At 43.9% G+C, this 16410-nt stretch overlaps 1 protein-coding gene across 1 annotated transcript in view; it reads left to right on the forward strand.

Moving 5' to 3' along the window:
• Positions 1-16410, forward strand: part of ARHGEF25 (Rho guanine nucleotide exchange factor 25) — a gene marked incomplete at its 5' end in the record, with an annotated part of 100817 nt that overhangs the window by 1018 nt on the left and 83389 nt on the right. The window lies entirely within an intron of this gene.

A 16410-nucleotide genomic window follows, 5' to 3' on the forward strand; every position in this document is an offset into this window, starting at 1 on the left:
TAAATGTGTGCACGTTTGTCTTAAGTTTTCACCCGTAAGATTAGAATCGCTCCAAGATATTTAGCTGCTGGAAACAAACAGCAGAGACTAATTTGTGCCTCAGTCCCCACTTTCCATACAAATAAGAGCCAACTAGACAAGCTGCTAAGTCAGGGGTGGACAATTACTTTTCCCAAGGGGCCTTATGAGAAACTGGAACTACTATTGTGGAGGGCCGAACCAAGAAGGCTGTGAAGGTGTGAGGGTGTGCACGAACGCACTTATGTAAATTGGAAAAGAAAATACCGTAGTAGTTGCCTTTAAAATAAAAGCGTTCCATCGCAGGCCAGATAGGGACAGGCAAAGGGCCGGATGTGGCCAGGGGAGAATAAAATGTGCTAAGTAGTGTTTTGGTGTAGAGTTGTCTTTTCGTCTGTCCCTGACAACAAGGAAAGCAAAAGCACCACTCAAAACTATTTCCCCCATCGCTGTTTGTAGGCAGGGAGAAAGGAAGGAAAAGGACTTTCACCAAGTTTCTCGAGTAAAATGGCTTGAGATTAAGGTAGGGTTCACTGTCAAGTGTCAGGATCTGTAAGGAGTTTTCTTTCTTCAGTTAGCAGCCTGGCCACAGGGGGGTCTGGGCCTAGCCGTGGTATTTGGCAAGCTTTTAGACACGGCTTGGACACAAGTGGCCAGCGCAGATGGGAGTAAGCTTACCACACATTTCAGCCACTGTCCTGATTGATTTACGAAGAAGTCCAGGGACGTAGGACTGCGCAGACCCACAGAGGCGAATGTGGGTTTAGCCCTGTATCACAACTTGCTTCCCTGATGCCCTTGCAGGGCAGCAGCAAAAGGGGGAGAAAACTGAAACAAACTAAAACCATATTCTTTGTCCTTCTTTACTTACCTGAAAAGATGGTTAAGTCTAGACACAGCCAGGACCCACACATTCATTTCCTAGAAAGGGAAGCATGGAAGGAATCATTCCCATCCAAGCATGTTCTCCCAGCATCCCAGCTTCCGTTTGCTTTTTTTCTCTATATGGATGGGTATATATCCAAACAAAGGAGTCTGCACACCATGTTTATTTTCTAGAAGTGCCTACAGAGAATACTTTGGGGTGGGGGTGGGGGGTGTCCTAGAGAATTTGTAGCTTTACGTTTCAGACTTTTATAATTAAAATATAAAATTAGCACAGAGAGCCTGATGGGCAAATGCTACCCATAGGTCCCCCCACTGCTTGCCCCATGAAAGTTTGTCGGAGAGTCGGACTGGGGTAAAAAGAACCTGTTATTGCACCTGTTGCCCAGGAGATGGCGACATTACGTTATAGAATTTCCCTATACAGTGCAAGCATATATAGGGAAATTGTTCAGGGAGATCGGGCCCCAGAGCAAAACAGGGACATTGGCTTCCTACTCGCTCTGTCCTCCCTCTCCAAGCACATCTTTTCTCCCCCTCTTAATTAAATATGGTTGCAATAATGTGGAATGTGTTTGCTGTATACATGTCAGCTGGTTGAAGTCCAAAGAACGAGCAAGCCTTGACATGTGGTAAACATTACAGTGAGTCTGTTTGGTTCTCGAAATGAGGATGAGGGTCCAACCGCACTGCCATCCAGTTTTTGTTTTTGTAGCTCTGTGAAACCTGATCCCCAAGCCCAGCAGCTGTTGCTGAAGGCAGAGGCCACCCCTCTGAAATCTGCAGCCCTCGACTCCTGCACACCCCTTATTCCACCCTTCTCCCCACCCCGGTCTCTAGTGCTTTGCCATTGCCTTGCCAATTGTGTGCTTAGCCTGACTATTTTTAACGTTCAGATGCATCTATTTTTATCCACGCTCCCTTTGTGCCAGGGAGTCTCAGTGGGCATTGCTAATCCAAAGCTGGACATGGCCATGCTCTGGGATGGTAGACTACAGGGCATCCAGCCCACCTGGCTATGGAGACGGGGGCCTTCTAAAGCGGCTGTACTGGGGGAAAAAGCAGGACTAATTTCATCCTCCTTTTTCTATCTACATGCCCTTTATCCATCTCACTCTCTGCAGCCATCTCAGGCTAGGTTGAATTCCTTTGCTTTGTGGAGAGGATGCAGATCCTGGGGCTTTCCCCTTATTTGGCAATTTCTCTTCTGGAGCCTAAAGAGGTTAGATCTCAAGACAGGCGCAGTTCCGCTAATTTTTCATAGAATCATAGTGTGCCAGTCAAGGTTCTTGACTGAATTGGGGGCTATGGAGGAGGAATAGATCACAATGAACATTGGAGCGGGGCAGGAATGGATCTTTAATGCATAAACATTCTTGCGTACAATTCAGCCAAACATAAATATAGGTGGCGTGCTATTCTACCGCTTCAGCCCCCTCTCCTCCTATGTTATCCAGTCCAAAGAAGCGGGACGAGCGATCCCACTTCTTAAGTGGGAATCTCTTGTTAATTAGCTGGATCCTGCATAATGGAGCACATAAAACTATGACTAGCCCGACCCTTCCTACAGAATGAGCCAGGCCAAGCACAGCAACATGGCAATCTTTGCCGCAGGGAAATTGGTTCTAATCCAGGGTGCTGGAAGAGACTTAAAAGGATCATAGTTAAAACCTTCGTGTTCAGAAGCAGCAATAATAATAATAATAATAATAATAATAATAATAATAATAATAATAATAATAATAATAATAATAATAATAATAATAATAATTTTATTTATATACCGCCCTTCTCCCGGAGGACTCAGGGCGGTGAACAGGGCAACCATATAAAAATACAAAAAATACAAAAGTTAAAAAAGAATTAAACATATGCCCAAGCTAAAAAACAGTAAATACATATATTAAAAATGACAATAAAAACCCAACTCATCCCCCATCAGGCCAAGCCGGCTTGTTCAAATAAATGCGTCTTCAGATCGCGCCGGAAGGAGCGAAGGTCGGGCGCCATCCGGAGCATCTCCCCTGGGGACAAATAGAAAAATTGCAGCCAAGATTCCCCCCTTGCTTCCAAAACGGAAGTTGCAATGCTAACCAACGTAGAGAACGGTACTCAGGGGAAGAGATGGGCCTGAATGGCAAATATTCTCACCTGAAATCACCTGAAGGTTTGTTTTGCTTTGTGTGCAGTTAGGCACCCAGCCACAGGCAGATTGCGGAGGTAAGATAATCCTATCCATATGTCTCTCAAGGTGCTGAGAACGTCTTCATGCTCAGACCTCTTGTCAGTCAGAATATAATGTTTTTAGGTTGGCCTTAAGCTTGACTCTAAGGCAGCTACATAAAGGATAATCGTATTTGAGTCCCGCCTCACAGTTCCGCAGTATCTAGACAGGCATGCCATATGGGTGGGGAGCATCTATTCCTCCAGTGCTTCTTCAGAAAAGCATCTTGTAATAAAATTCCTCCCTCTAATACACTTGCGTTGTTTCTGTTATCACAGGAAACTCTGACTCTTTTCTTCTAGTGGTTATCCCTGTTGCCTAGATAGTTTCCAACTGTGTCCGTTTCCTCATAGCCCTCAAAAGCAGTTTGGAGACAATGATGACCATCACCATTGCCACTGACTTTGCCTCTCCAAGAACAAGGAACAAAGAAGTACAGTAGGGCCTTAACTGGAAACTGGTGCTGAAGAAATGAAAATGTGCTCACCTTCCCTCTATACAAAAATGAAATACAGTTGCTACCCTTCCTTTGCTTCATGCCACAAACACTGGACTGATTGTGTACAAAAAAAACGAAAACAAAAATCCTTAAGTTCCTTAAAAGAGAAACTGTAAAACCATCAAACCTTCCCCTGGCATGACCAACTATGGTGGACGAAGTCCAGGAGGCAAAGCCACAAGGCTAAGAGCTACAACTCTGCACAGAAAACATCGACAGGTGGTCCTTGACCTGAGATCACAATTGAGCCCAAAATTACCATTGCTAAGTGAGAACAGTTGTTAAGTGAGTTTTGCCCCATTTTACGACCTTTCTTGCAATGGTTGTTAAGTGAAACACTGCGGTTGTTAAGTTAGTAACGCGGTGGGTCAGTGAATCTGGCTTCCCCCTTGACTTTGCTTCCCAGAAGTTTGCAAAAGGTAATCACATGACCCCGGACACTGCAACCGTCATAAAAACGAGTCAGTTGCCAAGCCTCGGAATTTTGATCATGTAATCACGGGGATGCTGCACAGTTGTGTGAGAAACAGTGATAAATCACTTTTCCCAGTGCCTTGTAAGGGGGGGGTGTTACTAAATGAACTGTCGAGGATTCCCTATATTTTGTTCCATTTTCAAATATACTAGAGCAAAAAGAGAAGGCAAACAGACGCAGCTTTCAAAACAGGTAGGCTGTGAGACCACACAGGATTTCAACCGATAGAGAATCCTTCTGGAAGGGAACTGGGGAGGAACCCGTCAGTATTCCTGCTTGGAAATGCTTTGGTTAAACCGCTTTTGAGGTCAGCCAGGGAATGAAGTATTCCTCTGTTCCTTCTTAGACTATGCAATTCAGATGCTGCACTCTCAAATGAGTGTAAGAGGCTGGCCTGGGTCTGATATAAACAGGGCACAAAATGGCTAACCGGCAAACTTTTCCTATTTGGGATTTTGCACATCAGGCTGATTCTGTGTGTGCATTATCAGTACTCCGGCCTTGCAATTCTCCTGTGGTACAGTTGTGTTAATGGACAGCTCATACCTAAAGTGTAAAGAGAGAGCATTAAAAAAAAAGTCCTGTTGTGATATTTATGTCATATTGGGCCTTCTCAGCAGGGAAAATGATTTTTTTTTAAAAAAAAGATAGCAAAACAGTAATAGAACTGGTGGAAAATCCACAAAATTAGACAAAGCAGATGATTTGTCTAGCACATGAGTAGGCAACCTTGGCTCTTTTATGACTCGTGGACTTCAACTCCCAGAATTCCTGAGCCAGCACAGCTGGCTCAGGAATTCTGGGAGTTGAAGTCCACGAGTCATAAAAGAGCCAAGGTTGCGTACCCCTGGTCTAGCAGGACAGGGTAAACTTGGCGACAGGGATTTGAATCTGAATCTCCCCAGCCCAGTCCAACATGCCAGTCACCACCCAAACGTGAGAAGGAAGAGGCTTCTCTCCCTTGCTCCCAAGCTTGAGCTTGCAGTGATAATTTTAGTCTGCATTAGGGATTAGAGTTAAGAATTTCAGCCCCCTCAGCACTGGAGATGGCAAAGATTGTTGGATTTGTCTCTTTTTGGGTCAGGCTCTTGGTATCGATGAACTCTTTGCCTCTTAAATGAACTTTGTCTCCCATCGGCCACAGATTCCACCTCATCCTTTTGAAGCAGTGTGAGAGCTACTTTCCCGGGCTTGCTCTGAGTCCAAGCTCCTTGGAAGTGCTCTGTTGCCTATTGAGCTCCATCAGGAGAAATCACCAAAGGGAAAGAATGAAAGATCCCAAATCCCACTGGATTGCCACCCGTCTGGTTTATTTAGCAGGCTACCTGCCGACAGTCAAATGTGGAGAAACAAAACAGACTTTTCCAAGCAAAAGGATAGGTGACTACGAGCATATCCTTCACTTAAGTCTGAAGACAAAGAATGGAGCTTACAAAACATGAGAAAGGTAGAGACAGAGTACAGGTAGTCCTCGACTTACAACAGTTCATTTAGTGACCCTTCAAAGTTACAACAGCATTGAAAAAAGTGACTTATAACTGTTTTTCACACTTACGACCGTTGCAGCATCCCCAGGGTCACGTGATTTACATTTGGATGCTTGACAACTGACCCACATTTATGACCGTTGCAGTGTCCGAGGGGTGTGTGGGGGTGGCATCATGTGAACCCCTTTTGCGACCTTTCCGATAAGCAAAGTCAATGGGGAAGCCAGATTCATTTAACACCTGTATTACCTAATTTAAGAACTGCAGACTTCCGGTGGCGACACGACGCCGAAGACAGCCGTTTTCGGGCTGCCCGCTCCGCAGCTGTGTTTTTCCATCGTAAACAGCGCCGATCAGCTGTTTAGATGGATTTGAAGCCCCCTCCTTGGGAGAAGAGGAGGGGGTGAGGCCCCAGGTAGGGGTTGAGCTCTCCGGGGCCGCTGGAGCTGAGAGCTTGGGCGGCTGAAGGATGAGCCCCCCCGAAGCCTGGGTTGCTCCGAGCTGCGCAGCATCTCTGCTCCGGGATTTTTGGAGCAGAGCCAGGCGTTAGCAACCACCCCTGCCAAAAGGAAATACTTTTGATTATCAAGACGCAGGCAGAGCGGTACAGGAGGTCAAGGTGAAGTGGACTCTTTATTTTTACACTCTAGCTCAATGGATTTTATAGCTTTAAAGTGAAAGTGCGTAATAAGTGAAAGTGGGGGAAGATGGCGGCTAAAACTTCTAAAGCTCTTCGGAATGCGGGGTCTTCCCTGGTGCAGGAGACCTCATTGCAAGCTTTGCTTCCTCCTGCATCTCCCCCGGTATTGACGCTTAAGGATTTACAAGATGCTCTTGGAAAGCATGCACAATTGATGTCTGATATGATGGATGAAAAGTTGAAAAAGCTGGAGGAGAAAATGGAGGAGAAATTGGAGAAATAGATGGAAGAGAAGTTGAGAGCAATGAGGGTGGACATCTTGTCTATGGTTGAATCCGTAGCTGAATGTGTGCAACAGCTGGATGTAAAAGTGGAGGATCTCAGTCAAAAGAACTCTATATTAGAAGCAAAGGTATTAGAAAATGAAAATATAAGGGATAAAATGGACGGAGAATTGAGCCTTGTTCAGTATCATCAGATGCAGTATGCTATTAGAATCAGGGGTTTAAAGGAGAATGGTAAAGAAGATTTAAAGCAGCTGATTTCTGAGGCTCTGGAAGGGGTACTGGGCCAGCCAGCATCTGAAATTGAGGGAAATATGGACAAAGTTTTTCGTGTAAATTCATGGATTGCAAGACAGAGGAAGTTACCCAGAGATGTGGTGGTCTATTTTACAAAGAGAGTAATTAGAGATGAAGTTATTCAAGCTGCTTATGATACTAAATTGGTAGTGGCTGAGCAAGAAGTTTTGGTTTTAAAAGAGATCCCTCCGAAGATCCTAAGGAGAAGGAAAGATTTTGCATTTCTAGTACAGGAACTTAAGAAACGTGATATTAAGTTTAGATGGGAGATTCCAGTTGGATTGGTGGCGACGCATGAAGGTAAAAGACATAGTTTGGTTACTGTGGCTCAGGCACGTGATTTTTATAATAATGTGTTAAAAGCAACCCCCTTATTTTTTTTGGAAGCTGCAAAAGGATACGGTGTGGGAAAGTTTCAAGATGTTGCAGATAGACAGACAGAGGACAATGGTGTTGGAGGGGATCAAGTCACAGTCTCATCGGTTGCTGCAGGAGGCCAGAAGATGACGCGTGCCGCCCTAAGAAGAGTGAGACGAGAGCAAGAGCAAGACCAGCAGAAAGTTATGGAACCTCCAAAGCGTGCTTACAGTGAAGATCTGGGAGGGGAGCGGTCTAAAGAAGTTTTGGGGGTCATGACAGATGTGCTCCAAAAGTTTTGGGGTGTTAAGATTGCTGATTAAATTTTTAAATTAGAATGTCAATGGAGTAAAATTATTATAGAGGAGAAAGAAAGTTTTTTTTAATATTTTACACAATTTAAGATTGATGTTATTTGCTTGCTAGAAAAGTATATTAGGGTTATGGACTTAAAGTATGTGTTGAACTAAGAATGGGTACGCAAGCTCCTAATTAACAACAAGTTGTCTTAGAGACTGCCTAAACCTTCTTTTTATATTCTTTTTATTTGAACTCAAGGATGATTTGGAACGGCGAGACATTTGGCGTGATACATGCAAGAACTATTTTTGATCATAGTTTAGTTTGGTCGGAGATTATTAAGGTTAACAGAGATAGGCGCTTTTGGCGCGTAACTGAGAATTTGTTTGGAAATTAGAGAAAGGTGGGAGAATGCAAATAGCAGGTGAAAGTTTTTTTTTCTTTTTTTTGAAATTAATATGAATGAGGACTGGGATTAAGAAAATTTATTTTGAGTAAAGTTCTTTTTCTGTTTTCCTCTTTTTCTTTTCTACTTTATTTGTAATATTAATATTGTTTGTATTCATTTTATATGAGCTAGAGGGAGATAGAATTTATAGTTTATTGTTGATAACATAGGGGTGTTTACGTTTGTTTTTCGATTTTATACCCTGTATTTAGCTCTGGGAAGTCGGGGGGGGGAGGAGGGAATGGGGGAGAGGGATAGGGAGGGTTGGATAGGGGTGGGGGAGGGGGGGATTAAAGTCAAAATGTATTGTAAAACTTTTTAAATAAAAAAAAAAGAACTGCAGTGGTTCACTTAACAAACGTGGCGAGTAAAGTCGTAAAATGGAGCAAAGCTGACTTAACAAATTTCTCACTTGGCGAGATAAATATTTGGGCTCAGTTGTGGTCCTACATTGAGGGCTACCTGTAACTTCTACTCAGTTTGTTTTGAGCAGAAATGCAAATTTCTACACATTTCTTAAGCAGGCTGGAACGGGGATACAACCCACTACTTTTAAAAAGGGAAAGCACCTCACCCGCCCAGACAATAAAAAAATTGAATTGAAACATACCGGTAGCTTGCATCGTCACCATGGGTTTTTTTAATGAAAAGTCACTGAATATTCACTCATCATGAATGATCCGATCTGGAACGTAAGAGGTCAGGATTTACTCATCAAATCTAATACTATATTCAGGCAGCAGTTTTACAGGATCTTGGACAGAATGCTCTTTCCAACCGTCTGCTCTCCTTTTCCTTCCTTTCAAGGAAAAAGATTGAATTAGGTCCTGATTCTTCTGTAAGGAAATCTTACGGCCCTTGGTCCCCCAAAGTACATTAAATACGAGTCCTTGGCCAAAAAAACCAAAACCCAAACAAAAAAAAATACCACCCTGGATTTATGGTTAAGAAAGATTGGAACTGGCAAAATAATGCCAGTGTTACTGATGCATTGTTCAGGATTTAATTAACTTTCCTTACTCTGGCCTTTTTAGAGATGTCGGACTATGTTTCCAGTATCCCAGCCAGAGGCGTTTTGGGGTGGGAATTGCCAGCACTAAAAGTCAACTAGGGCACAACGTTGGGAGAAAGCTCTATGGAGATTCTCAGTCATCCAGGTCATAGTTATCCCAAAGATGGGCAACTGGACTTTCTTGTTTTTCTTTTGAAGATGTTTCGCTTCTCCTCCAAGAAGAAAAAACGAGGAAGGCCAGTTGCCTCGTGAAAAAGCACCTTTGGGCTGGGGGAAAGGTGAGACAGTGTGTTCATTAGGACAGAGCAAAGCAGAAACACAGTGAAGTGTGCATAAGGTAGCATCAGGTGAGATTGAGTCAGGAGCAAGAAACGGCAGCTTGAGAAAAACAGTAAGCATACCATAGTATAATTGTAAAACAGAATAGACAGATAGATGGCCTTCAAGCAGAAATGGATGGAACTTCTTTGTAGGAATTTTGGGGATTTTTCCTTGAGAGAGAGAGGCTTATTTAAGGGCATATATACAACATTTTTCAACAGGAGGAAATGATGCCATCAGTTACTCACAGACCAGTCCGGAGGGCTACAAAAAGGGGGACTTGGGAGATTTCATGCTGGTTATGCATTCCAGCTAGGTTTCATGAACTTAAGAAAGTGGAAGGACTCTACAAATAGAAACGGGCCTCTTTCCCATATGCGTGTGTTCCTGATAATATGTGGGTGTTTGAAGATGAATCCATTGTTTTCCCTTACAGACAAAAATTTGATGCTACGAAGAAATAATAGGAGCCACATCTTAATTAAAACAAAATCTCTGCTACCCTTTTTACATCAGCCTGTCAGAGCTATAAGTACAGAGGGGTTTGTTATTTTTTTTTAAATAATAACAGAATAGAGAAGTATTTTCTCCAGGTCTGGGGACATTTAGATTAGACTGGACTAGACTAGACTAGAACAGAACAGAATAGCAGACTCGGAAGGGACCTTGGAGGTCTTCTAGTCCAACCCCCTGCTTAGGGAGGAAACCCTATACCAGCATTGCTGGCTCAAGAATTCTGGGAGTTGAAGTCCACAAGTCATAAAAGAGCCAAGGCTGCCTACCCCTGCCCTGTACCATTTCAGACAAATTGTTGTCCAATTTCTTCTTTAAAACTTCCAGTGTTGGAGCATTCACAACTTCTGGAAGCAAGTTGTTCCACTGATTAATTGTTCTGTCAGGAAATCTCTTAGTTCTAGGTTGCATCTCTCCTTGATTAGTTTCCATCTGTTGCTTCTTGTCCTGCCTTCAGGCGCTTTGGAGAATAGCTTGACTCCCTCTTCTTTGTGACAGCCCCTGAGAGATTGGAACACTGCTATCATGTCCCCCCTCGTCCTTCTCTTCATTAAATTAGACATAACCAATTCCAGCAGCCGTTCCTCAGATGTTTTAGCCCCCAGTCCCCTAATCATCTTTGTTGCTCTTCTCTGTACTCTTTCTAGAGTCTCGACATTTTTTTTACATCGTGGTGACCAAAACTCGGTGCAGTACTCCCAGTGCGGCCTTACCAAGGCATTATAAAGTGGTATTAGTACTTCATGTGATCTTGATTCTATCGCTCTGTTAATGCAGCCTAGAACTGTGTTGGCCTTTTTGGCAGCTGCAGCAACTGCAGCACACTGCTGGCTCATATTTACATGATTGTCCACTAGGACTCAGAGATCCCTCTCACAGTCACTACTATTGAGCGAGGTACCGCCTATACTGTACCTGAGCATTTGGTTTTTCTTGTCTAAATGTATGATTGGGGCAGAATAAACGTAAGAACACACCACAAGCACAAGGCTTACTTTTGAATGCAGAACAATTAACATCAGATAACCTTTCTTCACTGCTGGGTTACAACAGCCATTCCCTGAGCCTGCACAAAGCTTTACTGGCATGACAATTGCTTCTCCCTTTGTTGATCCCTAAACTTTCTCTATTGCTTCTGTTCCGACTGCTGCTGTATACAGAAGATAAATGGCAGCATGCTGTTAATAGAGGCATCCGCAGGATTCAAGTGTTCATTAAAATCAAAATGTGAGCATTGTGACATCACAACATAAGCACCACTCCTATTCTTAGGTGTCATCACAGCACATATATAAAAAGGGGTGGAGCTTGTACCACAATGGAGGTACTAGTAATTTCAGCATTTGCCACAGCCTTTCTTGTCACAACCACGAACCCTTCAGAACAGGTTGGGTTCCAACTCTGCTGGCCTTCTCAGAAGGCCCTTAAAGATCTAATGGTTTTCCTGGACATAGGGGTCAGGAGTTTAGCTGTGCCCATGCAGTGCTGATTGGTTTTCTCCGTGGTTATTCTATGCTTTTTAAATGTTTTTGTTACATTTAGTGTTGATTTTTTAAAATTCTGCGAGATGCCTGGCCATATAAAGTGACTAAAATAAATAAAAATATGTTCCCTCTTGATTTGCCTTGTGGGTGACTTTGGCTATCCACCCTCTTCTGCATCTTATCAGCCGGTGAGAAAAATGTCCACAAGTCATGGAGGTAGAGCAGGAACAGGATAGCCCTATTCCTACTTCCCCATTTTGTCATCAATTGAAAGTTTGGCCATTTTTTTAACAGAGCCCAGCATAACTGCATTTATTTAGAATTTCTTCCCCCTTTTTCATTCTTTGTGTAGACCACAGATGCTGACTTCTAGATTCTTTTACGCTGTTTTCAAAGGCAATTGGAATAGGGCTGTTCCAGTCTGTTCACTGTTTTAGACAGTGCTAAACCAGTCAAGAGCTTAGAGCAGGGGTCTTCAAACTTGGCCCTTTTATGACTTGTGGACTTCAGCTCCCAGAATTCCTCAGCCAGCATGCCTGGCTGAGGAATTCTGGGAGTTGAAGTCCACAAGTCATAAAAGGGCCACGTTTGAAGACCTCTGCCTTAGAGTTAAAGCACTTTCATTATTGCTGATGGGTAAGAGCTGTTGCACAATTTTGACAAACCACTGATGCCATGTTTTCTGTCCAACTCTTAAAGGAGAAAACAGCACCAGCAAACAGAATTAATCAGTCATTGGAGAGAAGAAGCATGCCTACATTACATGGAAATGCCCAATAAACTCCCTCCCCAATGATTCACCTCATACTGGCCATTTGTGCCTCCAGTAACAAGAATGGTGCAGTGGAATTGATGCTACATACTAGCAGTTGTCTTGCCCAAATGCACAGGTATAGTATAGGTGGTAATCTGGCTCAATAGTAGTAATTGTGAGAGCGATCTTGGAGTCCTAGTGGACAATCACTTAAATATGAGCCAGCAGTGTGCTGCAGCTGCCTAAAAGGCCAACACAGCCCTAGACTGCATTAATGGAGAGATAGAATCAAGATTGTGTGGAATATTAATACCACTTTATAATGCCTTGGTAAGGCTACACTTGGAATACTGCATCCAGTTTTGGTCGCCACAATGTAAAAAAGATATTAAGAATCTAGAAATTGTGCAGAGAAGAACATTAAAGATGATTAGGGGATTGGAGGCTAAAATATATAAAGAACGGTTGCTGGAAGTGGTATGTCTAATTTAATGAAAAGAAGGACAACGGGTGACATGATAGCTGTGTTCCAATATCTCAGGGGCTGCCACAAAGAAAAGGGGGTCAACCAAAGCGCCTGAAGGCAGGACAAAAAGCAACGGATGGAAACTAATCAAGGAGAGAAGCAACTTAGAACTAAGGAGAAATTTCCTGGCAGTTAGAACAATTAATCAGTGGAAAGACTTGCCTCCAGAAGTTGTAGATGCTCCAGCACTGGAGATTTTTAAGAAGAGAATGGACAGCCATTTGTCTGAAACGGTTTAGGGTTTCCTGCCTGAGCAGGGGGTTGGACTCCAAGTTCCTTTCCAACTCTAGTTATTCTGTTAGATGGGAAAGAAATCAGTGTTTTAGGATAATGATTGTTTAAACCCGTTTCATTATGGGCAGGTGAACTGATCAAGGGGATATGGACATAGCTGGGTCACGTTTGTCCTCTGTTAAGTGGACCAGCTTGGATTGGCAATGGAGATCTGCTCCAGTTTGAAGAGAGATAAAATTCAATTGTTGAAGAACAAGACTTCATCATGGTTCAGTCCAAGCCAGGAATGAACAACACGGCGACTGCTTTAGAAAGAAGGTTGCAGTTTATTGAAGAGGAGAGCAAGACATAGAGATAGCTCTGAAAGAAAAGAGAGCACACGTAGGGAGTGGATTTTTATACCCCCTGGGGCTCTTGAGGCTGTTTCCTGTTCCTGTCTGAGGCTTTGTATTTCCAGTGTCATGTACTTTTGGCCTGAGTCTGAGTATGCCCCTTTGGCATCTGTGGGTTAATCCTATTATGTCCTGTCGTAGAGTTTGGGCAGGCTATGTAGATTTTAGCTAACTTTGTCTTCTTCTAGCTTCAACCTTCCTGGATGCTTTACATCTGCATTTCTACAGGGCTGGTTTCTGCTTGGGGGAGGGAGACTTGGGGATATTAAGAAAAAACTGGGCATGCTTTTCTGCCTCTTTAAGATCCTTTGAGGAAATATATTTTTCTGCCCTTTTAATATTTCCTTGGGGGGGGGCTGACTTCCCACACAGTCTTAGTGTAATGTGCATCTGTGTTCACCTGCAAAAGTGTCCGGTTCCAATACTGACATTAAGAGGGCTGCAAAATCTACTTGAAGTGCTACTTCATTAAACAGAGCCCAGTATGACTTTGTATGAAGCACCATCCAATGCTCTTGTTCCTCTTCCCCTACACACAGAAACTTGCATTGTAAGGAACCATATACTTATTAATATAGTCCCATATTTTCCACTTTTAACTGGCAGAGGTTCTTCAAGCTCTCCAGAAAACCAGCTCGTGTTCTTTGCCATAAACTCAAGGCCACGTTCCCTGAACGAGGCTACGAGCCGTCTTTGCCTTGGTTTCAAATGACCAGTTCTAGAGATGTTAAGATTTATAGATCGCTTTCCCCCCCCCCCCCGCCGCCGCCGCCGCCCTTCACCCGTCTCCCCGTTCCTTCTAGTTCTCCACTCGGTCCACCATCGGGAAAGGGCAGTTTTCATTGCCCCATCCCACTGGCGGAAACTTAAAACCAACGACTTCCTCGCCCGATTTGCGGTGTGAATGTGAGACGCCCTGAACTCAGCAAATGCAGCAGCCCGGTCCTGTTTGCAGACGCTTCTTAACTCTGGCGGTGGAGCTTGGCCTGGATAAATTCCCGGCCGCAGCGATCGTATTTCTCTTTCCAGACTGTCCCTCCTCCAGCTCTCCTTGCAGCGGGATCGCCGTTATTGCGGCGCCTAATGCCTTGGATCAAGTTGCCCGCGGATGGGGTGACTTGATGATTATATGCAGCGAGGCGAAAGGGGACGGGGACGGCCTCCCTTTTCTCCACAGTAGACAGAAAAACTCTGTGGCGGCGGCGAAGAAGAAGACAGAAAATAAAAAATAAATTATTAGAAGTCTCCTCGAAGCCCAATCGCAAGGACAGCTGCAAAGACGCGGCTCGCGCCAAATCCCTGCCTGACTCAAACTCGCGCTGCGATTGGACCAGACGCGGCGACTTTTTTTTTCCCCCAGCTCGGGAACATTTTGTTAAGAGAAGCGGGGTGAAGGCGAGAGCGAGCGGCCTGGCTTTAATTTCAGCTGAGGGTTGTTTTCTTCTTTCTTCCTTCTTGGAACGTATTTCGAAACCTAGTCTCAACTCCCAACGTTTTCAGGGCTGGAATAGAAAGATATATCTGGCTTGGCTCCTGCCCGCCAACCCTTCTTGAGTACATTTGGAAGCGGAGCTGGGCGAACGAACAAAGCCCGCCGATTTTGCGCCTTTTGAGCGGCCAGGATTTAATTCAAGTGGAGAGGGGAACGTTTCTCGTTTTCCCTCCACAGCTGAGCTTTGCAGTATGAACGTAAAAAGAAAACAAACTGTTTGTGGGTACAGAGTGCACACTCTGCTTTCCAGATTTTCATGCAATTAAACTAGTTCCAACGGGAGAGTGTTTTGCTGTAGGGATCTCAACAACGCCTTTAAAAGAGAAGAAAATGCTGCGCAGCTGAAACTCGTTGGTGTAGTCGTGCATATCGCAGAGACAGTCTTGCTTCTGCTGGGTTAGCCCAGGGGTCTTCAAACGTGGCCCTTTTATGACTTGTGGACTTCAACTCCCAGAATCCCTCAGCCAGGCATGCTGACTGAGGAATTCTGGGAGTTGAAGTCCGCAAGTCATAAAAGGGCCACGTTTGAAGACCCCTGGGCTAGCAAGTCAAAATTGTGAAATTAGTGTTCCGTTGTGTTTGCAGCAATTCATCACAGATTTTAGCTTTGTTCTTTCGTCAGGATAATACCACAGTTTCAGTAAACTGGCATTGAAAAAGTATTTTGAAATTGTAGAATGATGAAGGTGTTGAATACATCAGAAGATCTTGGTTTTAGTGCTGTCTGAACCAAAGAAGCTCCCTGGGTAAAGTTCAGGCCAATCCAGTGGTGGGATTCAACCAGTTTGCACCACTTCGGCAGTACTGGTACCTAATTTTTTTTGTTGCCCAGTCCCAGAATGGACTTCCGGATGCGGCATCCACACAGAGAACCGCTTGTTCACATATTTGAATCCCACCACTGGGCCAATCCCTCCCTCATCCCAACCTATTGAATAGATCTGGTGGTGAAAAATGAGCAGGGAGCCTTACGAACAGCACCCTGAGTTCCAGAAAAAAGGCAGTTCCTGAACAAACCTCACAAGTAAATATAATAAAGATGATGACCCTTTTTATAAGGGTGCTAAACTATTTTTTGCATTTATATGGCTGCTCGCTGATACTGGCAGCATATAAAAGGATAAATATAAAATATGTTAAACAATAAACTGGCAAAGTTGAAAACTTTTACAGATTAACTTCATCCCAAAGACCAGATAAAGGCCTGCAGAACTGGGGACAAGGCCTGTATATCGGGAAAATCATTCTAAAATGTGGGGGGGCCACCACAGAGAAGCAGATATTTTTGGCAGCAGGTGGTTCCAAAGATAACCTTGTCTTATGTCACGTAGGGTTTGAATTGGAATCTGGAAGCCTATTGAGAGCAAATGCAACTTATGAGCATAATTAAGGGATAGCTATAATTATCCATGTCACATTATTCTGCACCAGCTGAAGCTTCTGAATGGTCTTCAGGAATAGTCCCATATAGACCATGTTCCAATAATCCAGTCAGGAGGTAGCTATGGCATGAGTAGCACTCCTCAATCAAATAGGCACAACTAACACATAAGATGGAGCTTTGGGAAGATTCCTTGAGCCACAGCTAGCCATAGTCACTTCAAGCAGGAGCTATGAGCCTTGGAGAATAAAATAAATAGAATAACAAAGTTGGAAGGGACCTTGTAGGTCATCTAGTCCAACCCCCTGCCCAAGCATTCTAACAGATGGCAGTCCAGCCTCTGATGATGCTCCCACAACATCTGAAGGCAATCTGTTCCATTGGTTG

The sequence above is a fragment of the Vipera berus genome, assembly GCF_964194415.1.
Source record: "Vipera berus genome assembly, chromosome: 2".
In the NCBI taxonomy this organism is placed as follows: Eukaryota; Metazoa; Chordata; class Lepidosauria; order Squamata; family Viperidae; genus Vipera; species Vipera berus.